The sequence below is a fragment of the Chlorocebus sabaeus genome, chromosome 5, assembly GCF_047675955.1.
Source record: "Chlorocebus sabaeus isolate Y175 chromosome 5, mChlSab1.0.hap1, whole genome shotgun sequence".
Taxonomy (NCBI): Eukaryota; Metazoa; Chordata; class Mammalia; order Primates; family Cercopithecidae; genus Chlorocebus; species Chlorocebus sabaeus.
The window spans coordinates 2,398,696-2,420,642 of record NC_132908.1 but is presented as its reverse complement, the minus strand read 5'-3'; the positions used below and the strand labels follow the sequence as shown (position 1 = coordinate 2,420,642).

The 21,947-nt window shown below is 48.6% G+C and overlaps 1 long non-coding RNA gene across 2 annotated transcripts; it reads right to left on the bottom strand.

Moving 5' to 3' along the window:
- Positions 1–2,779: 2,779 nt before the first annotated feature.
- LOC140711646 (uncharacterized) lies at positions 2,780–21,907 on the bottom strand. 2 transcript variants are annotated; one of them, XR_012092893.1, is made up of 3 exons: positions 21,818–21,907; positions 14,945–15,136; positions 2,780–4,370 (listed from the first exon to the last, which is right to left on the bottom strand). It is a non-coding gene; the product is annotated as an uncharacterized lncRNA (long non-coding RNA). The 2 variants fall into 2 exon arrangements; XR_012092894.1 differs by lacking the exon at positions 2,780–4,370 and adding an exon at positions 4,386–6,810.
- Between the last annotated feature and the right edge of the window lie 40 nt (positions 21,908–21,947).

Sequence of the window (21,947 nt, the reverse complement as noted above, 5' to 3'; positions counted from 1 at the left end):
GGTTTTGGATGGGGCCCAATAATCTACATTTCTAACAAGTTTCCTGATGGTGCTGCTGCTGCTGGGACCCCACTGCAAGAACCTCTGCCCAAGTGCAACCCTGGCTCCCCTGCCTGTTGATGTGGGAAGTTACTGGCTGCCTCTAAGTCAGTCTACCCATGTGGGAGGTAGGGTGCTGTTCACTTCATGGGTGGATATAGGATCACATGCAGCCCTAAATTTGCAGGAGCTGGGGAAGAGGATGAAAGCCCACACATCCAAATACTTAAATGTTGTAACATCCTGACTTAGGCTAGCAAGCTTGTCAATATTTCTTTCCTCCTTCCTTCAGAAGAACAGTGTCATTACCACCTGGGAGGCCACGTGTGAGTTTAGAATCATGGTCTCCATGAAGCTCCACTCTTGCATGTGACCATGGGAACCAGCCCCACCCTGGCCTATGGGCACCCTCCTCTCTGTTTCTGGCTCTATCCTGCTTTCCAAGGGATCTGCACATCTGTGTGGAAACCCCCATGCACCCATCCAAACTCCACCCGCAGTTCTGCAGAGCTGCTGCTTTGCTGCACCTCGCATCTCAGGGTGCGTCGGGCGGCATGGCCTGCCCTGGGAGGGAGTGCACTGGACGGACAAATTATCTGGGCAGGGGATTCTAGAGAAGGAAGAACGCAAGCTTTGGGTAAGCATTTCCCTCTGCCCTGCAGACTTCTTGCCATGAGCAAGGGGATGACCAGGACAGACCCCTTGAGGCCGGGCCTGAGGGTGGTGTGATCAAATGACATGATGCCTGCAGGGGACCGTCCACAGAGCTGGCACCTGGTCGGGTCATGGTTACTACTGTGGTCACTCCCTGGCCACCACCTTTGGAAAGGATGTGCAAGATGTTCTGAGGCTGCTTCCACAGCCAGGTCTCAACAAGACCACAGGCTACTCAGGTGGGACTCGGGCATCCCTTTCTAAGGAAACGCACCTGGGTTCCCCAGCGGGCCTCTTAAGTTCTCCAGTGGGCCCCACTCTGCTCCGTGCACTGCAGTTAGGGGGAGAGCCCTGTGCTGAGCTAGCTGGGCCGAGAGCTGCCTCTGTAAGCCCTGGAGACCCAGGGCAGGCCATGCACACCTGGGCCAACCTGGCACTGGTCTGTCTTAATTACATCAGGACAGGCTCTGAGGGATGTAGGGAGGGAGGCTGAGAGAAAAGCTGAGAGGGAGGCAGGGAGGGAGGCAGCGAGCACGATGAGGAGCCCGCTTGCTCTGCTTGCTGTCATTGGTCTTCACTTTGGACCAGGGGCACAGGGCAGGCAAAGCTCAGGAAGATGACCTCCATGGTGACCTGACTAATTGTCCAGCATGTACTTCTTCTTGGCTTGCTCTAGAGTGCCAAACATCTGAGGGGAGGAAGGAGGCTGCTGTGGCCATGCTGTCCCACAGACGCACACAGGGGAGGAGAGAAGGTGGGAAGGGCTGGCCTCTGGGACTGTGACACGGCCCCAAAGAGGCCCATCCCTCTTTCAGCTGCTCCAGAACACCTCCCAAGAAGTCAGTGCTATGGATCTCAGCTGTCTGTGCTCTTGGGTGGGAATGGTGCCAGAAGGTCAGAGGCCTGGTGGGTGTCCCTGGCTTGCTGTGTGTCCCCAGGCATCTGGTGTTCCCTCTCTGGGCCTGCTGTCCTCTCCGTGAAATGAGGGGGCAGGAGGAGCCGATCTTCAAAGTCCCTTCCAGGGAAAACACCTTCTGTTCTATGATATCCACATGAACATTGCCATGGAGACGGCAGAGGACAGGGGCAGTGCTGAACATGACTTCAGAAGGATGGAGAGGAGAGAAAGAGAGGGAGAGAGAGAGACAGAGTTACCCCAGAAAGTGGGTCACGTCAAAAATGTGCACTCACCTTTGCCCAGCTGAGGTCTTGGCCCAGCAGGTGGTCATGGACCATGCCTTGGTGCTTGTCTTCGAGGATGCTGCCTGCACGAAGGAGGGATGGCATTGCTGTGACGGCCAGGCTGGAGGATCACAGAGGGTGCGTGGTTGCTCGGCACTGGGGTCCTCATCCCAGGGACTGGGGAGATGGGACATGGGAGGGGTGAGGCATAGATTCTCCTTACGGCAGATGGAAGAGGCCTAGGCAGGGGCCCAGGGCCCACCCAGTGGGGGCTGCTGGGGCTGAAACACACCTGGAAAGGTCAGGTCCATGAAGACCTTGAAATCCTCCAGCGCCTGCTATTGCCTTTCGCTGTGCACTTTGGCCCGCAGGGAGTAGCTGCTGCCAAACTTGCTCTTGAGGTGCTGGGGGCTGCCCAGGCACTCGAACTGCCCCTGCACCATGATGGCCAGCTGGGTGCACAGGGCCTCACACGCCTCCATGCTGCGGAGAGGGCGGGGCCTCAGACAGGGTTGGGGATGCCAAAGGCTGGGGCAGACAGGAAGGCATTGGTGCCCTGATCAGGCCATTCCTGATACCCATGCTCAGAGTGCGGCTCATGTGCAGAGCTGAGGGAATCTCCTCAAAGACTCTCCACCAGCTGCTGACGGGTCTCCTGGCCACCTGGTTCTTTCCCAGCCTACCTGGTTTTGAAACTTCCAGTTACCCACAGACCCAGGCTCTACCTGTAGGAGGTGATGATGTTGGCCTTGCCGGACTTGCCGGCTCATGCCACAGCATTCCAAAGCAGGTGCCAGGCCACGGGGTCCATGCCAGTGGACGGCTCGTCCAGGAAGATGACGGCAGGCTCTCTGATCAGGGCGATGCCAGTGCTCAGCTTCTGCTTGTTACCACTGCTGGGGGTGGAAGGGAGAAGGTTGGGTGATGGCAATGGTCAGTCTCCAGCAGTGAGCACTGCCAGCTCAATACTCACCCCCTTTCCTTCTCTATTCAGGAAGCATTCCCACACCTTTCATGGGGCTTTCAGCAATGCAGCCCACCACTTTCACCCAGAGCTGAACTGTGGCTTGGGCTGTCCACTCAAGGAATAGCCCATTCCCCTGGACACAGGGATGAGTCCAGGGTGAGCACATGGTTGAGGAGTCTTCTTTGAGGGTCTCGAAGTGTTGAGGGCAAGCACTTCTCTATCTGAGAGGACGGGCATTGGCCCATCTTAGCTAACTAAAAAAAAATACTGGCTGGGCGTGGTGGCTCACGCCTGTAATCCCAGCACTTTGGGAGGCTGAGGTGGGTGGATCACCTGAGGTCAAGAGTTTGAGACAAGCTTGGCCAACATGGTGAAACCCCGTCTCTACTAAAAATACAAAAATTAGCTGGCCATGGTGGTGGGCACCTGTAATCCCAGCTACTTGGGAGGCTGAGGCAGGAGAATCGCTTGAACCCGCGAGGCGGAGGTTCAAGTGAGGTGAGATCGCACCATTGCACTTCAGCCTGGGCAACAAGAGTGAAAACCTTGCCTCAAAACAAAAAACAAAAAACAAAAAAACACTTATTGCATTTACTATGCACAACACACAGTTCTAAACTGCAAATGTGAACTCATTTGATCTTCAGAAGATGCAGGGAAACATAAAAACCTGCTTGAAACAGAAGCCAACAAAGAGAGAAGACCCAAGGGACATCATCATCTGACCCTGGGCTCATTTTGCCAGACGTGTGGGCACCTCTACATCCCAATCCTGGGTACGCAGTACCGCTGTGTGCCTCCAGGGGGAGCTGCACACAACACGAACGAGTCCTTGGATCTGCGCAGCCTGTGGCCTTGCTTTGATTGGAGTCAGGCTTCTATCACTGACAATAGAAGCCTAAGAAATACCCCATGCTCCTTAGCAGAACATCTGCAGTTCAGGTACCCCAGGCCCAGTGGTATGAGGTAAAGACGGGGCTTAAAATGCAAACTTACTGAAAATAGAAAGCCCTTCATGAAGTGGCAGGGAGAAAGGTCGGTCCTCACCTTATCAGGACAGTAACACCTGTGGTGCCATCGACCTGACCTCAGCCCGGTAAGCTGCCTTTGCCCTGGGTCAGCTTTATAATCCACTCAAGCCCAGGACCAAGAGGAAGTGGTGCCTTGAGGCAGCCCAGGCCACTCACCTCTTTCTGCAGGGGCGGAGGCTGCCCTCAACCACCTGTGCAGTGGCCTCATGCCCAGATCTGGGGGCTTTGCCCTGCTCTCCAGGTCTGGGAAGAACTGGAACTTATCTTGTAACTGGAGGTGGAGGGGATGAAGGAAGCCCCAGATCTCCCCTGTAGGTCTTGACCAGCTTGTCAGCATACATGTACCTGACTAAATCCTCAAGAATCTGGTCCACACAAGCAGTGATGTGGTGCTCTGGGATGCCCCAGATCCGGGCATACATGACCAGCATCTCACGGCCTGTCATGAAGTTCAGCAGAGCATCAAACTGAGGACAGTAACCAATCCACCGCCGTATCTGAGTTAGGAAACAGCCCGGAGAGGGAGGCACGTCAGAAGAAAGCCTCTTCCCACCAGGTTTATCAAGCCTCCAATGAGGCAAGGGCCTGGACACCTGCCGGTCTTGCTCCAGGCTGCTGCCTCTGCCAATACCTGCATCTGCCACGTGAATGCACAGGCACACTGCTAAGGGGTTGTGAGTGGAAGTACAGTAACATAAGGGAGCCTGGGACAGCCCTTGCTGCTGGTGTAGTGGACAGGGTGGAGTGCTTGTTTAGCTCCTCCTCCAGCCTACCCAGCATGAAACCTCAGCACACAGTGCCTCCCTACTTCCTGGTGCCTTTGAAGCATCCAGTCAATACAAGAGGCTTGCTTTGCTTTTTTCCCCTTTAGAAATATTTTCCATTAGACATGTAATCTGCAAACAGATTTTCTTTGTAAAATATTCATGCAAAGACTCCTGCAGTCTATTGGCTCAGCCTGCTGTGGCCAGGCACCTGTGCACCCTTTAGACTTCTGTGTTGGCAAAGGCACCTTTGTGGGCCTGTGCTCCTTGCTCAGGACTGGCTGGGTGTTGTTTTTGCCAAATGGTATCATCCCATATCTACCATTCTGTAACATGCTTTTCTTTATTATTTTCTTTTTTTGAGATGGAGTCTTGCTCTGTCACCAGGCTGGAGTGCAGTGGTATGATCTCAGCTCACTGCAATCTCCGCCTCCCGGGTTCAAGCAATTCTCCTGCCTCAGCCTCCTGAGTAGCTGGGGTTACAGGCACACACCACCACACCTGGCTAATTTTTGTATTTTTAGTAGAGACGGGGTTTCACCATGATGGTCAGGCTGGTCTCGAACTTCTGGCCTCATGATCTACCTGCCTCAGCCTCCCCAAGTGTTGAGATTACAGGCGTGAGCAACCATGGCCAGCCAACATGCTTTTCTTACTCAACATTATGTCTTAAAGATATTCCTAGGTCAGTAAATACAGATCTACCCCCACTTATTTTAACTGCTAGTCATCCAGGGAGGGCTTCTAGATTTTATTTAGCTGTTTAAAAAATTCATTTGACTCATTTCCACGTTTTTGCTTTTATTTTTATTTTTATTTTTGGTACAGAGTCTCATTCTGTTGCCCAGGCTGGAGTGCAGTGGTGCAATCTCCGCTCACTGCAACCTCCGCCTCCTGGGTTCAAGCGATTCTCCTCTCAGCCCCTCGGGTAGCCGGGGCTACAGGTGCACACCACCACGCCCACCTATTTTTTTGTATTTTTAGTAGAGACGGGATTTCACCATGTTGGCCAGGCTGGTTTCAAACTCCTGACCTCAGGTTTTTGCCTTTCTAAACTTGCAGCTGACCACCCTCGTTTGTGTCCATGTTCGTCTACTCCCAGGTGCTGAAAAGAGTGGGATGCCATTTTTGAGAAGTAACCACTGTTTTTCCCTCCTATTTTCTCCCCTCTTCTCCTCTCTATTCAAACAGCTGGACAACCCTGGGCTTCACTGCCTGAGGTCGTGAGGATGGGTAGGATTTTACAGAATACAAAACAGAAAACCACATGGAGGCTGGGCACTGTGGCTCACGCCTGTAATCCCAGCACTTTGGGAGGCTAGGTGGGTGGATCGCTTGAAGCCAGGAGTTTGAGACCAGCCTGGCCAACATGGCACATGCCTGTAATCCCAGCTACTCTGAAGGCTAAGACATGAGAATTGCTTGAACCCAGGAGGCACAGGTTACAGCGAACTGAGATCACGCCACTGCACTCCAGCCTGGGTGACAGAGGGAGACTCTAAGAAAGGAGGAAGGGGAAGGGGGAGGGGAAGGGGAAGGAAAAGAGAGAGAGAGAAAGAAAAAGAGAGAGAGGGAAGGAGGGAAAGAAAGGAAACCACATGAAGTGTAGCTTTGGTTCCCAGAGTGGGGCTTCCCCCTTTTCCTTCTTCTTTTTATAAAAGCTTTATTAAGATACAATCCACGTACCACATAATTCACCAGTGTGTACAGTTCAACTGTTCTTAGCACGTTCAGATCCATTATCACACTCAACTTGAAACACTTCATTGTTCCCAAAAGAAACCCTGTACCCATTAGTAGTCGCTCCCCATTCCCTTTAACACCTCCAGCACCTAACTACCACTAATAAGCTTCCTGTCTCCATGGCTTTGCCTGTTCTGGACATTTCATATTAATGGAATCACACAGCAAATGGTCTTCTGTGTCTGCCTTCTTTTACTTAGCATAAGGTTTTCTGGTTCATCCATGTTGTGGTGCATGTCAGTGCTTCATTCCTTTTTATGGCTGAGGAATATTCCATATTATACAGCAAGACCACATGTTGTTTATCCATTCATCTGTTGATGGACATTTCGGTTGTTTCCACTTTTAGCCACTGTGAGTAATGCTTCTGTGAACATTCTTGTACAAGTTCCTGTGTGGATGTAGGTTTTCAGTTCTTTTGGTTATATACCTAGGAATGGAATTGCTGGGTCATATGGTAATTCTATGTTTAACCTTTTGAGTATCCTTTTTGATAATTTTAATCTTTTAAAATTATATATATAACTTTTATATTTATATATAATTTATGTATTTTATATATATAGTTTTTTATATATATAAACAAAACTTTTTTTTTTGAGATAAGGTCTCACTCTCTTGCCCAGGCTGGAAGGCAGTGGTGTGATCATGGCTCACTGCAGCTTCAACCTCCTAGACATAAGCGATCCTCTCAGCTCCCAAGTAGCTGGGACTACAGGCACACACCACTGCACCTGGCTAATTTTTAAATTTATTGTAGAGATGGAGTTTGGCTATGTTGCCCAGGCTGGTCTCGGACTCCTAGGTTCAAGCCATCCTCCCGCCTGGGCCTCCCAAAGTACTGGGATTACAGGTGTGAGCCACCAAGCCTGGCCTAACTCTATCATCTTATTCAGGGCTAGCTAGCCCATATGTTCTATGTTCCTTTTCCTCTCTCAATTCTTCTATCACATAATTTTTTTTCATGTTCCTATTTTTCCCTTCTATTAGCTTAAAAATATATACTCCTTTCTCCCATTACTTTGGTTGTTCCTTTAGAGATTAAAACATGCATCCTTGACTTAGCAATGGATATCATTAACTGTTTACTTTATTCATGAACAAGGTAAGGACCTTAAAATACTTTACCTTCTTTTACCGTCTCCTGACTTAAAGCCATTGTTGTCATGTATTTTACTTTTACAAGTATTTTAAACCTCATAAGACATTATTATTATAGCTTTCCATCAAAACTGACACATCTCCCTTTTCTTTTTTTTTTGTTGCCCAGGCTGGAGTGCAGTGGTGCAATCTCAGCTCGCTGCAACCTCCACCTCCCGAGTTCAAGCGATTGTCCTCCCTCAGCCTCCCATGTAGCTGGGACTACAGGCACATCTCCCATCGCTCTCAGTCACACATCTCCCTTGAAAAAAAAAAAAACAACCACTTGGCCGGGCACGGTGGCTCATGCCTGTAATCCCAGCACTTTGGGAGGCCAAGGCAGGCAGATCATGAGGTCAGGAGATCGAGACCATCCTGGCTAACACAGTGAAACCCCATCTCTACTACAAATACAGAAATAACTCAGGCATAGTGACTCGTGCCTGTAGTCCCAGTTACTCGGGAGGATGAGGCAGGAGAATCGCTTGAACCTGGGAGGCAGAGGGTGCAGTGAGCCGAGATCACGCCACTGCGCTCCAGCCTGGTGACAGAGCGAGACTCCGTCTCAAATAAATCAATAAATCAATAAAACACTTTTTACTCCTTTTTTTTTCCCCTGGGTTCCCAAAGTGCTGGGATTACAGGCATGAGCCATCCCGCCCAGCCATCCTTTCTGTATATATATATTTTTAATAGGGTCTTGCTCTGTCACCCAGGCTAGAGTACAGTGGTATGAGCATGGCTTGCCATAACCTCAAATCCTGAGCTCAAATGATCCTCCTACTTCAGGTTCTGGAGTAGCTGGGACTACAGGAGCATGCCACTACACCCAGCTAATTTGTTATTTTTTGTAGAGATGGGGGTCTCACCATGTTGCCTAGGTTGGTCTTGAACTCCTGGCCTCAAGCGATCCACCTGCCTTAGCTACCCAAAGTGATAGGATTACAGGTATGAGCCACTGCCACCACACCTAGCCCTTTCTGAATCTTTGAGTTTCCATCTGGGATCATTTTCCTTCTGCCTGAAACTTATTCTTTATTATCTCCTTTTGCATACATCTGGTGGTGATAAATTCTCTCAGCTTTTATTTATCTGAAGGTCTTTTTATTTACTTATTTATTTTTATTTATTTATTTTATTTTACTTTTTTTTTTTGAGATGGAGTCTCGCTCTGTCACCCAGGCTGGAGTGCAGTGGCCGGATCTCAGCTCACTGCAAGCTCCACCTCCCAGGTTTACGCCATTCTCCTGCCTCAGCCTCCCGAGTAACTGGGACTACAGGCGCCTGCCACCTCGCCTGGCTAGTTTTTTATATTTTTTAGTAGAGACGGGGTTTCACCGTGTTAGCCAGGATGGTCTCGATCTCCTGACCTCATGATCCACCCGTCTCGGCCTCCCAAAGTGCTGGGATTACAGGCTTGAGCCACCGCTTTAAAAAGCCTGAAGGTCTTTTTAAAAATATCTTCTGGCCGGGCGCTGGTGGCTCACATCTGTAGTCCCAGCGCTTTGGGAGGCCGAGGCGGGCAGATTGCCTGAGGGTGGCAGTCCGAGACCAGGCTGGCCAGCATGGTGAAATCCCATCTTTACTAAAAATACAAACATTAGCCGGGTGTGGTGGCAGGCGCCTGTAATCCCAGCTACTTGGGAGGCTGAAGCAGGATAATCACTTGAACCCAGGAGGCAGAGGGTGCAGTGAGCCGAGATCACGCCACTGCATGCACCAGCCTGGGCAACAGAGCAAGACTCCATCTCAAAAAAACAGAAAGCAAGCAAGCAAACAAATAAACAAACAAAACTTCTTTCCTAAGTATAGTTTGATGGGTTACTTTATTCCAGGTAGGTTGTTTCCTCTCATATCACTTACAATGTATCGTTCTATTGTCTTCTGGCCTCTATTATTTCTGTGATTGGGCCTCTGCCAGTGTAACTGTTGCTCTTGTGAAGGGACTCCACCTTTTATCTCTGGGTCCTTCTAAGATTTTTTCTTGTTTGGTTTTCAGCAGATTTACTATACTGTTCCTAGAGGCTGATTTCTTTTTATTTATCCGCTTGGGGCTAATAGGGCTTCATTTGTGATTGAGGTCTTTCATAAATTTTGAAAAGTTTTAGCCATATGGTTTCAAATGTTGCCTTGTCTCCCTTCCTTTTGGAACTTCTGTTACACACATATTAAGCCTTGTCACTGTATCCTTCCTATGTGATTAGTCATATGTTGCTCCATAACAAATTACTTCAAAATGTGGGTATAATTTGTTATTTCATGGTTATTATGCGTCAGATCAGGAATCTCAGAGCAGCTTAGTTGGGTGGTGCTGACCAGGGTCTCTCATGAGGTGCTGCTAACCTGTCAGTGGGGCCCAAAGTCTCTTGAAGGCTAGAGGAGCTGTTTCCAAGTGGCTGGCAGGTCTCAGGTACCTTCTTACTGCTCCTCACCATGCAGGCCTCTCTGCAGGGCCACCTAGGTGTCTGCATGACATGGCAATGGCACTTAGCTTCCCCCAGAGTAAGCGTGCTGGTTAATTTTTTTTTTTTTTTTTTTTTTTTTTTGAGATGGAGTCTCACTCTGTCGCCCAGGCTGGAGTACAGTGGCATGATCTTGGCTCACTGCAACCTCTACCTCCCGGGTTCAAGCGATTCTCCTGCCTCAGCCTCCTGAGTAGCTGGGACTACAGGCATGTGCCACCATGCCTGGCTAATTTTTGTATGTTAGGTAGAGACAGGGTTTCACCATGTTGGTCAGGCTGGTCTCAAACTCCTGACCTCGTGATCTGCCCGCCTTGGCCTCCCAAAGTGCTGGGATTACTGGCGTGAGCCACCACATGCGGCCGTGCTGGTTAATTTTATGTGCCAACTTGACTGAACTCAGGGATGTCCAGATAGCTGGTGAAACATGATTTCTGGGAATGCCTATGAGAGTGTCTCTGGAAGTGCTCAGCACTTGAATCAGAGACAGAATAGATACATGCCCTTAAGGATGCTGTTGGGTGTCATCCAACCCGCGGAGGGCCTGAAGAGAACACAAAGGCAGACGAAGAGTGACTCCACTCTTACTAGGCTGGGACATCCATCTTCTCCTATCCTTGGACACTGGGGCCTCTAACTTTTGGGCCTTCAGACTCAGACTGGGATTGATACCATTGGCACCCCAGTCCCTGTGCCTTTGGGTTTGGACAGGAATACACCACTGGTTTTATCAGGCCTCCAGCTTGCAGATGGCAGACTGTGGAACTTTTCAGCTTCCATAATTGTGTGAGCCAATGCCTCATAATAAATCTCTTTCTATGTGTCTATTTATCTATGTATTATTTGTTCTGCTTCTCTGGCAAATCGTGATAATACAGTGAGTGCTGTGAGGGAAAGAGAGTATCCAAACCAGAGGCTGTAGTGTCTTTTATGACCCAGTCTCAGAAGTAACACCCCATCTCTTCTTCAGAAGACTACAGGCCGGGCGCGGTGGCTCACCCCTGTAATCCCAGCACTTTGGGAGGCCGAGGCGGGCGGATCACAAGGTCAGGAGATCGAGACCATGGTGAAACCCCGTCTCTACTAAAAATAGAAAAAATTAGCCAGGCGCAGTGGCGGGCGCCTGTAGTCCCAGCTACTCGGGAGGCTGAGGCAGGAGAATGGCGTGAACCCGGGAGGCGGAGCTTGCAGTGAGCTGAGATTGCGCCACTGCACTCCAGCCTGGGCGACAAAGCGAGACTCCGTCTCAAAAAAAAAAAAAAAAAAAAAAAAGAAGACTACAGTGTTTTGCTGACACATCCAACAATCCTGGTACCACATAGGGAGGGACTACTCAAGGGTGTGAATGCTGGGAGGGTCATTACTAGGGCACACCTTGGAGGCTGTATACCACAATGACTCTTATCTTCCTCTATATTTTTTCTACCCTTTTGACCCTATGTGCTTCATTCTAAAGTCTCGCTCTATCGCCCAGGCTGGAGTGCAGTGGCGCGATCTCGGCTTACTGCAAGCTCCGCCTCCTGGGTTCACGCCATTCTCCTACCTTAGCCCCCCAAGTAGCTGGGACTACAGGCGCCCGCCACCACACCCAGCTAATTTTTTTGCATTTTCAGTAGAGACGGGGTTTCACCGTGTTAGCCAGGATGGTCTCGATCTCCTGACCTCGTGATCCACCCGTCTCGGCCTCCCAAAGTGCTGGGATTACAGGCTTGAGCCACCCCGCCCGGCCTGTTTGTTTGTTTTTGAGACTGAGTCTCTCACTCTGTCACCCAGCCTGGCTGGAGTGCAGTGGCTCAATCTCAGCTCACTGCAAACTCCACCTCCCGGGTTCAAGTGATTCTCATGCCTCAGCCTCCACAGTAGCTGGGATTACAGGGATGTGCCACCATGCGCGGCAAATTTCTGTATTTTTAGTAGAGATGGGGTTTCACCATGTTTGGCAGCAGGCTGGTCTCATGTTCCTGACCTCAACTTAGCCACCCGCCTCAGCCTCCCAAAGGGTTGGGATAACAGGCATGTGCCACCACACCCGGCCAGTTTTTTTTTTTTTTTTTTTTTTTTGCTTTGTTTTGTTTTGTTTTTGTTTTTGTTTTTGAGATAGAGTCTCACTCTGTTGCCTAGGCTGGAGTGCAGTGGCACGATCTCGGCTCACTGCAAGCTCCACCTCCTGGGTTCATGCCATTCTCCTGCCTCAGCCCCTCAAGTAGCTGGGACTACAGGTGCCCACCACCATGCCTGGCTAATTTTTTTGTATTTTTTGTATTTTTTTTTTTGAGACGGAGTCTTGCTCAGTAACCCAGGCTGGAGTGCACCGGCAACATCTTGGCTTACAACAATCCCCACCTCCTGGGTTCAAGTGATTCTCCTGCCTCAGCCTCTCGAATAGCTGGAATTAGAGGCACCCACCACCATGCCTGGCTAATTTTTCTATTTTTAGTAGAGACAGGGTTTCACCATGTTGGCCAAGCTGGTCTCGAACTCCTGACCTCAAGTAAGCTGCCCACCTAAGCCTCCCAAAGTGCTGAGATTACAGGTGTGAGCCCCTGCCCTTTATTTCTGATAGATGTCTGGGAGCACTGGCAGTTTAGGGTCACATTAATTTCATGTCAAAGACTGCTATTAAGTCCAGGCTGTTTTGCAATCATTGTATAAGCTTGCATAAGCATAGCTCACCCCTGTGTCTATAGTGCAGCCCTTCAGGGTCTCAACTCAAAGAAAGGTTGCATTCACCAGGCATGTGCTTGCCCCAGGTAAACTCTGAATTCCAATCCCTGGCACTCAGCATAAAAAGCAACACTCAGCTCTCAGTTGTGAAACCTTGAATTGCTCACCTACCTGAGCCTCTATCTTCTTCTGCCTCCTGGCCCAGTAAGTCTTCACTATCTTGTTAGCTTTCTGAAGCTTTCAAACATGTTTTTAACATTGGCCCAGGCCAGGCGCGGTGGCTCAAGCCTGTAATCCCAGCGCTTTGGGAGGCCGAGACGGGCGGATCACGAGGTCAGGAGATCAAGACCATCCTGGCTAACCTGGTGAAACCCCGTCTCTAGTAAAAAATACAAAAAAATAGCCGGGCGAGGTGGCGAGCGTCTGTAGTCCCAGCTACTTGGGAGGCTGAGGCAGGAGAATGGCGTAAACCCGGGAGGCGGAGCTTGCAGTGAGCCGAGATCTGGCCACTGCACTCCAGCCTGGGCGACAGAGTGAGACTCCATCTCAAAAAAAAAAAAAAAAAAAAAAAAAAAAAAAAAAAAAATTGGCCCAGTTTTTCTAGTTATCATCAGCAGGAAGGGGGCCAGAATTTCCTCCTTCACCACAATTTTTAGAGTAATAAAAAGTTAAAATTAATAGTAAATATTTCATGACCAAGGAGGGCTTACATTGGTTATAATTGTCCAATTAAGCTAGATATACTGAAAGACAACATAGAGTGGCAACTGAGGGCACGGATTCTGGAACTAGACAGGGTGGGTTCTTCTGCTTTCTCTCTACATGATTAGGTCATGAACATCGAGGCCGGCTTGATAAACTTCTTGGTAATAGTGACTCATGCATGCGTCTGCTGTGAAGAGTACAACTCTGATCGGACCTCTGCAGTGCGGTCTCTCTGGGCGCCTTTCACCGAATCCCCTCTGCACCACCCCCACCTCAGCTATGCACTTACCTCATGGCAATGGCTTGTTCATGTGCTCATGAGCCCCTTGCAAGTGAGAACCACTGGGTCTAGCACAACAGCTGAGCACACAAGGCCTTCAAGAAGTGTCTCATTGAACCAGTGACAACATTGAGGTAGAGACTCCAAGAGTGGGTCAGGTTTAGGAGTAGATATTAAGTTAAGTTTGAAACATTTTCGAGATACCCAAAGAAGGCTGATGAGAAGGCATCAACGTGCAGGACTGAAGCACAGGGCTGGAGTGGGCTGGGGTGTGCCTACTGGGGAGGCATCCACAGACAGATGTTAACAGGAGCCACAGCAGTGACAAGCCAACAGGCAGGACAGTGCATCGGGAGTGAGAAAGACGTGGCTGACGATGCAGTCCCTGAGAAATGTAAGGGGCAGATGAAGGAGAAGACTCCTTTCTGAGAAGGACGTGTCAGTGACTGAGAAGACCAGGAGTGGGGAAAGCTACAGAAGTTAACAGAGGAAAGGGCGGGCGCGGTGGCTCAAGCCTGTAATCCCAGCACTTTGGGAGGCCGAGATGGGCGGATCACGAGGTCAGGAGATCGAGACCATCCTGGCTAACACGGTGAAACCCCGTCTCTACTAAAAAATACAAAAAACTAGCCGGGCAAGGTGGCGGGTGCCTGTGGTCCCAGCTACTCGGGAGGCTGAGGCAGGAGAATGGCGTGAACCTGGGAGGCGGAGCTTTCAGTGAGCTGAGATCCGGCCACTGCACTCCAGCCTGGGCGACAGAGCGAGACTCCGTCTCAAAAAAAAAAAAAAAAAAAAAAAACAGAGGAAGGCTAGAGTTTGAAGGCAGAAAAGGCCACCATTATGAATGCTGCAGATGAGTCAAGGAAAACACAGACAGAACATCAGGAGTCTCCTCAGCTAGGGGGAGTGCAGGAGGACTGGGTCCAGAGGCAGCAGATTCAAGAGCTGCTGGGAGGGAGCATCCACAGACTGCTTGACTGGATGTCTGGAGAGATGCCTTGAATAGTAGGAGGATGTGTACCACTCACTCCCCCAGGAAGCACGAGGGAGGAAGTAAGAGGAGGTTGCAGGGCTTTGGGGAGATTTGGGGCCTGCTGAATTTCAGGTGCCTGTGGGACATTCATGATATGATGTTAAGTAAACAACTTGACATATGATCTGGAGCTCAGAGAAGCAATCTAGGATGGAGCTATGGATTTGGCAGTCACAGATGAAACAGATACATGGAATTTTCAAAGAGCAACTCCCATTCCAGTTCCTGTTCCCCAAATCCTGCGTCACAGCCCGACGTTTGTTTCCAGGGACAAACTCACCTTCCCTACATCAGAGCTGATGCTGAGGACCTTGACAAAGTTGTCCCCGGAGGTTATGGCCTTCTGCCCAGTCAGCATTTTGAAAATGGAAGACTTCTCAGCCCCAGTGATGCCAAGAAGGCCAAAGCATTCTTGTGCTTGCAGTGAAGGACACTTTGTTCACAGACAGCAGGGCACCTTGTTGATGTAGATCTGAGACACACAGGATAGGAGACACAGTGAGGAGGCTGCCATGCAGTCAGCAGTCCAGGGGTTGCACTGTGCTTGGTGCAAACCTGCTCTGGGATAGCTACCAGCTGCCCTCTGGGCCCACGTGGCCTCTCCTGTACCCAGGCTCGCACTTGCCTTCTCTCAGCTGCTACTCCCAGCAGGGTTTATTAAAGTTTTCTCTTCTCCAACTGTCTTCACATATTGAGAACTTAGTTCCCTAAGATAGGCCCTTTCCCTTCTGTCCTTAAAGCAAACAAAACTTTTTGATGTTGCCTGAGGGTTTGTTTTCTATTTTTTTTTTTTTTATTTTTCCTTGCAGATGGAGTCTCCCTCTGTCACCCAGGCTGGAGATCAGCATCGCGGTCTCAGCTCACTGCAACCTCCGCCTCCTGGGTTCAAGCAATTCTCTGTCTCAGCCTCCCGAGTAGCTGGTACTATAGGCACCCCTCACCATGCCCGACTAATTTTTTTTGTATTTTAGTAGAGATGGGGTTTCCCTGTGTTGCCTAGGCTGGTCTCGAACTCCTGAGCTCAGACAATCCGCCCCCGTTGGCTTCCCAAAGTGCTGGGATTATAGGCGTTAGCCACTGCACCTGGCCTTGATTTTGTTTTTAACCACCAGTAACCACAGGGAAACAATAAGAAAAACAAATTTGGGAGGATGTTTGAAGGGTTTTGTTTGTTTGTTTATTTGTTTGTTTTGAGATAGAGTTTCTTGTCACCCAGGCTGGAGAGCAAAATGATGTGATCTCGGTTCACTGCAACCTCCAACTCCTGGGTTCAAGCAATTCTCCTATCTCAGCCTCCTGAGTAGCTGGGATTACAGGTGCCCACCACTACGCCCTGCTAATTTTCCTATTTTTAATAGAGAAATGTTGGCCAGGCTGGTCTCAGAAATTCCTGACCTCAAGTGATCTGCCCACTTTGGCCTCCCAAAGTGCTGGGATTACAGGCGTGAGCCACTGCGCCTGGCCCACATCCTTGGTTCTTGAGGTTCATGGCTCTGGCTCCCCTCCCATCCCAGGCCCTCCTGTCTTCCAGGGGAAGAGACAGTGGAGGGCTGAGCTGCAAATTTCTGTCTCTGGGTACACAGATGAACTCATGTGATTAACTCTGAGGCACTTCCAATACTCCACACCTGCAGGCAAGGCTGGGAGCCCTTCAACTTACTGATTCCTTATGCAAAGGGCCCAAAAGAAGAATGTTCATGACTTTTTAAAGACAAGTCTGACTTTAACTTTGACATTTCTTTAACAACTAGTGGAGTTTTCTCCACTAGTTGGCAAACTAGTCTGGATACTTTTTGCCGCCTCTTGCACATCTTGGTCTTCAGGCACTAATGCTACTTTGTGCAACACTGCCTGTATTCCAAGACAAGGAGGGAAAATGTAACTGCTTTTGTGATGGTAGGAGGTAGCGATTGAAAGGACCTACAAAGACTGGATCCTCTCCGGGAAGGCCTCAAAGGTGCCCAGCTGACATTGGTTCTCATAAAACCTCCCACCCCTATTCCAGAAGCAACTACAGGTATCAAAAACTGAACTCACATTGCCATGACCATGATATCGTGGACATGCAAACAAAACGGCATTGCCTTTTGAGGAAAACTAGATGACTTATAACCTGGGGATGTCAAAATATAATAAATGCCTATTTTCTACAGTTTCCTTGGGTGATCTTGACCTCTGGAAGATACTCAGACCAAGAGCTGACTGGGCAGAACTTTCCCCTGTCTGGCTCATGGATGTCTGTGGGGAAAGAGGTGTTCCAGAAGGTGACTGGTTTTAGGAATCCCAGGTAATTTTTTTATTTTTTATTTTTTTGAGACAGAGTCCTACTCTGTTGCCCAGGCTGGAGTGCAATGGCATGATTTGGGCTCACTGCAACCTCTGCCTTCCAGTTCAAGCAATTCTCGTGCCTCAGCCTCCTGAGTAGCTGGGATTACAGGCACCCACCACCACGCCTGGCTAATTTTTATATTTTTAGTAGAGATGGGGTTTTACCATGTTGGCCAGGCTGGTCTCAAACTCCTGACCTCAGGCCAGTCCACCCGCTTCAGTCTCCCAAAGTGCTGGGATTACAGGCGTGAGCCACCATGCCTGGACCGATCCCAGAGTATTGTTTCTATTCATTGATGAGCAGGACTTAAATCCCCACAGGTGGCCAGCATCATTAACAGGACCTAGGGACTAAGCCCCAGTCTGCCTCCCTCTCTGGGAGTCCCTGGGCACAAGCTGTCACCTCTCTGCTCTGAGATGGGACCAGATGATCTGCAGGCTCCCTCTGATGCTGAGAATCAAGGCAGCTACAGACCACAGGAAGGAAGCTATGGAGCCCCTAGAAGATTCACATGTTGACCCACTCACCAAATTTTGCTTCATGCAGAAGTCAGACACCCTGGTTTTCAGTTTCCAGAACATATTGGTTTCAACAAAGAAAAGCAGGATGATGTACACAGGTCCGGAAATAGCCAGAGCTGTGAGGTACTTCCCCATACCTAGTGACTCTCAGGCATAGGTGTTCTTTTGGACTACATATCCTTTTGCTAAAATAGGACAAATAGATGTTATTAAACTCTGGGTGATCTTCAAGGCTATTCTTCACCTTTACATATAGTAGGTGCATTCCTCTTATAACAAATATTATTTAAAGGAAGCATTACTGTCATCAGTACTATAACCACATCCTAGCAAATGGTAAACAAGAGTAATATTTTGTTTCCCTTGCTATAACCAATATTCTATAAAAATAATGTAATAAAAGACTTCTTTCATGTTGTATACAATAAATATATTCATTTTTTTCTTTGTTAACTAAAAAATGAAGTAAATAAAAGGGTTCTCTCTATCCATATCACAGCTAGTTGAAACACAAAATATTTACATGTTTGGGCCGGGCGCGGTGGCTCACACCTGTAATCCCAGCACTTTGGGAGGCTGATGCAGGCGGATCACGAGGTCAAGAAATCAAGACCAGCCTGACCAACATGGTGAACCCCTGTCTCTACTAAAAATACAAAAATTAGCTGGGTTTGGTGGTGGGTACCTGTAATCCCAGCTACTTGGGAGGCTGAGGCAGGAAAATCGCTTGAACCCAGCAGGCGGAGGTTGCAGTGAGCGGAGATCGTGCCACTGCACTCCAGCCTGGGCGACAGAGGGAGACTCCACCTCAAAAAAAAAAAAAAAAAAAAAAAAAAAAAAAAAAAAAAAATTTACATGTGTGGCTCTTCTATCAATCATTAATCACCCTGTAACTTCAAATGACCACTCATGTAAAAAACACTCAGAGGCCTCTATCTTCTTCTTTTTTGTTTTTTTAGAAAGGAGTCTTACTCTGTAATTCAGGCTGGAGTGCAGTGGCACCATCTTGGCTCACCGCAACCTCTGCCTCCCAGGTCCAAGCGATTCTCCTGCTTCAGTTTCCTGAGTAGCTGGGGTTACAGGTGCCCACCACCATGCCAGGCTAATTTTTGTATTTTTAATAGAGATGGGGGTTTGCCATTTTGGCCAGGCTTGTCTTGAACTTCTGACCTCAGGCTTTCCACCCACCTTGGCCTCCCAAAGTGCTGGGATTACAGGTGTAAGCTACCACATCCAGCCCAGAATTCATGTATTTTAAAATTATACAATATGGAAAAAAAGAGACATGTAGAAATTAGAAAGTATAGGTACCTTTCCACTTGCCAAAACTACTGCTACAGTTTTGTGTATAATCCTTCCATATTTTCTAGATACTATCTTTTAAAATGAAAACGGAATTATACTATGCATTATCTTCTCCAATTTACTTGTTACATTTAAAAGTATATAATGGACATTGACCATATCAGGATACACAGATCAAAATAATTCTTTGTTTGTTTGTTTGTTTTGAGACGGCGTCTTGCACTGTTACCAGGCTGGAATGCAGTGGCATGATCTTGGCCCACTGCAACCTCCACCTCCTGGGTTCAAGCAATTCTCCTGCATTAGCCTTCCAAGTAGCTGGGACTATAGGCATGCACCACCACTGCCCAGCTAATTTTTATATTTTTAGTAGAGATAGGTTTCACCATATTGGCCAAGATGGTCTTGATCTCTTGATCTTGTGATCCACCCGCCTTGGCCTCCCAAAGTGCTGGGATTACAGGTGTGAGCCACTGTGCCCGGCCTTAACTTTTCAATTATGTTCAAAATTTGCTTCAAGTTAGAAGTCTTTTTTTTTTCTTTTTTTTCTTTTTTTTTTCTTTTGAGATGAAGTCTTGCTCTGTCACCCAGGCTGGAGTGCAGTGGCCGGATCTCAGCTCACTGCAAGCTCCGCCTCCCGGGTTCACGCCATTCTCCTGCCTCAGCCTCCCGAGTAGCTGGGACTACAGGCGCCCGCCACCTCGCCCGGCTAATTTTTTGTATTTTTAGCAGAGACAGGGTTTCACCAGGTTAGCCAGGATGGTCTCGATCTCCTGACCTTGTGATCCGCCCGTCTCGGCCTCCCAAAGTGCTGGGATTACAGGCTTGAGCCACCGCACCAGGCCTTTTTTTTTTTTTTTTTTTTTTTTTTTTAAGATGGAGTCGCGCTCTGTTGCCCAGGCTGGAGTGCAATGGCGCAATCTTGGCTCACTGCAAGCTCCTCCTCCCAGGTTCACACCATTCTCCTGCCTCAGCCTCCCGAGTAGCTGGGACTTCAGGTGCCCGCCACCACGCCCAGCTAATTTTTTTTTTGTATTTTTTTTTTTTTGTATTTTTAGTAGAAATGGGGTTTCACTGTGTTAGCCAGGATGGTCTCGATCTCCTGGCCTCATGATCCACCCGTCTCGGCCTCCCATAGTGCTGGGATTACAGGTGCGAGCCACCGTGCCCGGCCAGAACTCTCAATTTTTTGTTTGTTTCTGAGACAGGGTCTCACTCTGTCAACCAGGCTGGAGGGCAGTGGTGTGATCTTGGCTTGCTGCAGCCTTGACCTCCTGGGCTCAAGCGATCCTTCTGCCTCAGCCTCCCTGGTAGCTGGGACTACAGGCGTGTACCACTGCGCTTGGCTAATTTTTTATTTTTTGACGAGATGGGGTCTTGTTTTGCCTCCTGTATGAGACAGGTGGCTGGCTTAGTTGACCCCAAGACCTTTCCCAACTTGGAGGCTCAGTGGATGACAGCTTCCCAGTAATTGTGTGATTCAAGGTTATGAAACAATAAAGTTAATCTCTTGACTAACCCACAAAAGTCAGTCTTATTTTACATTAATACTTGTGGATAGCTAAATCAAGAACACTTCGGTCGGGCGTGGTGGCTCACGCCTGTAATCCCAGCACTTTGGGAGGCTGAGATGGGCGGATCACGAGGTCAGGAGATCGAGACCATCCTGACTAACACGGTGAAACCTCGTCTCTACTAAAAATACAAAAATTAGCCGGGCGCGGTGGCGGGCGCCTGTAGTCCCAGCCACACGGGAGGCTGAGGCAGTAGAATGGCGTGAACCCGGGAGGCGGAGCTTGCAGTGAGTAGAGATCACACCACTGCACTCCAGCCTGGGAGACAGAGCGAGACTCCGTCTCAAAAAAAAAAAAAAAAAAAAAAAAAAAAGAACACTTCATAAAATGCACCTCAATATTCTTTTTTTTTTTTTTGAGACGGAGTTTTGCTCTCATTGCCCAGACTGGAGTGCAATGGCATGATCTTGGCTCACCGCAACCTCTGCCTCCTGGATTCAAGCAATTCCCCTGCCTTAGCCTCCCAAGTAGCTGGGATTACAGGCATGCGCCACCACGCCCAACTAATTTTGTATTTTTAGTAGAGACGGGGTTTCTCCATGTTGGTCAGGCTGGTCTCAAACTCCCGACCTCAGGTTATCCGCCCACCTCAGCCTCCCAAAGTGCTGGGATTATAGGCATGAGCCACTGTGCCCAGCCACACACCAATATCTTTTTTCTTTTTTTTTTTTGGGATGGAGTCTCATTCTTGTTGCCCAGGCTGGAGCCTTGGCTCACTGTCACTGCAACCTCCACCTCCAGGGTTCAAGCAATTCTCCTGCCTCAGCCTCCCAAGTATAGCTAGGATTACATGCACCCACCACCATGCCCAGCTAATTTTGAGATCTATCTATCTATCTATCTATCTATCTATCTATCTATCTATCTATTTTTTTTAGTAGAGACAGGGTATCACCACATTGGCCAGGCTGGTCTCGAATTCCTGACCTCAGGTTATCCGCTCACCTCAGCTTCCCAAAGTGCTGGGATTACAGGTGTGAGCCACCATGCCCAGCCCAATATCCTTTTTTCAACATTAAAAGAACATTACAGGTTGTCCATATATTTCATAAGAATATATTTAAACAAATTTTAAATTCTAAGTGATACAATACATGATCTGTTTTATAGTGAAAGATACATGCTTTTTGGCTAGCAGATTTAGTACTTTTATTCTATCTTCTTCCTGGTCAGAGGAATGGCCAAGACCTCTACTTTAATCTTTTATGATTCCTTCTTACACTGGGTTAATCCTATACAGACCATCACCCTTCGCCTTTGAACTAGAGCAGAGACTGTGATAGTGCCAAAACTTGGCAGTCAATCTTTTATGCCTAAAATATGCACATTTTTGGCTGATGTAACTTCTTGACAGAACGACAGCATATTTCCAAGAATTAAACCAATATGTGCTTTCTTACATATATTTGGAATATGTTACTTACCCCAGCGTTTGGTCTGATTGGCAGCCCAGTCTGTATTGAGAAGATCCTTGAATGAAGATGTTTACTTCTGTCAACAGGAATTCTGTTAAGTGCGGCTGGGGATGCATAGAGGGACGTTTGATGTTTGAGA